General features: G+C 40.6%; 1 pseudogene; it reads left to right on the top strand.

Annotated features, from left to right (window-relative positions):
* Positions 1-324: 324 nt before the first annotated feature.
* LOC108523606 (transmembrane protein 98 pseudogene) lies at positions 325-953 on the top strand (annotated as a pseudogene).
* Positions 954-1,636: the final 683 nt, after the last annotated feature.

The following is a 1,636-nucleotide window of genomic DNA, read 5'->3' as shown; positions in this document are numbered from 1 at the left end:
TTTTTTTTTTTTTTTTTTTGTTTCCCCTTAAAGTATCTGCAATATGGGCAGAAGATTGGTGATTGGGTAAGCACCACAATATAATATTGTCATTAGGACTTCTCATTTTCATCTAAGAGTTTCGTTTGTTTTATTGTTTTAAACATAACTGAAGATATTATATTTTGTGGTATGTAAAAAATACTTCTTCATTTCTTTAAAAAATAAATTAGTATAGCTTGCTCCCACCGCGGTGGGGCTGCTCATCTACAAGTTGAGAAAATTTAGCCTAAGAGGAAGATATGAGTGAGACTGAATCAGGAGCCACCGGGAAGCAAGAAGGCCATGGTGATTGTTGCCATAAGTACGCTGGCTACCATCTTTCTAGCTTTGTTTGCAGTCTTAGTGGTATTTGAGGGCAGCGGTACCGCTGGCCAGGAGACCTGCTGCAGCACTATGATTCCAAGTCCATTATGAGTCTGTTAGGTGCCATGGAGACCCAGTCTGAGCTCTCTGAGTTAGAACTGGATGATGTTGTCATCACCAACCCCGGCATAGAGCCCATTCTGGATAATGAAGACTGGATCTAGGATGCCTTGGGCCTCATGGCATTGTCATCTTGAAGATTTGTCACACTTGGAGAGAAAAACTTGTTGCCATGACAATGGGCTCAGAGGCTGAGAAGAAGACTTCAGCCACTGTCAGCAACATCATTGTGGTGGCTAAGTGGATCATCCCCAGAGTATATGATGTTGTGAAACCAGTGTACCCTCCTTTGGGCACCAAGCTCCTGGGTGTGTGTACGTGCTCCTATATGTCAGTCATCAGGTGCTGGTAACCAGAAATGCCTGCCATCTGAACAGGTGCAGCACTTGGAGGTGCTTTGAGAAGCAGCCCTGCTTTCTGAACCAGATAAAGGGCTCCCAGACCCCAAAATCTTCTTGCAGGAGCAGTTGGGAATTTATTGCCTGTAGGCCAGCAACTAGTCATGAAAGCTAACAAGTATGGCTTAGATGAGCCTTCCACTTTTTCCTGTAGAGTTAGTTGTTCTCCAAGGCTCAGGAGTGTGTGCATAACACAGCTGGTGATGCCATTGTTGCAACTGCAAATTGTGACTGGTGAGTGGCAGTCTAATACCCCAATTAGGGGATATGCCATTCATCATTTGCACAACTCAGCACTGAAACTGATAGATGGTCAGCTTTATTTAGCTTACCCAGTGTTTTCAAGAAAATTGTGCTCCCATATAAGAAATCTAGAGGTTTCACATAAAACATTAGAATTTCTGGCTTCTCCTGAACAATCAGGTTTGGCAGTTGTGATTTGTGTTTTCAAACGAGATCAATCAGTTGGAGTTAAGTAGGGATTGCCTCTCTTGGCAAGACTTGTACTCTCATCTTGCCTGTTTCGTTTATTTGTATTATCTGCCTGATCTCTTAGGCATCTGAGTCTTTCCTCTTATTTAGAGGTTTGGGTTTGAAGCTTAACACTATAAAGTTATTTCCTTTTATCATTATACCTACAGTTTCACTATACACCACTAGGTATATAGTAAATTTATACTTATGATTCCCTCAAAAAATAAGAATTCAAAAATAAATTAGTATAATTCATATGAATTTTGTTTTTATCTCTATCCTTTACTTTAAAAAAAAAA

Source organism: Rhinopithecus bieti, unplaced genomic scaffold (assembly GCF_001698545.2).
Source record: "Rhinopithecus bieti isolate Rb0 unplaced genomic scaffold, ASM169854v2 scaffold_76752, whole genome shotgun sequence".
Taxonomy (NCBI): Eukaryota; Metazoa; Chordata; class Mammalia; order Primates; family Cercopithecidae; genus Rhinopithecus; species Rhinopithecus bieti.
The sequence above is the reverse complement of the archived record's forward strand: the minus strand, read 5'-3'. Positions and strand labels throughout refer to the sequence as shown.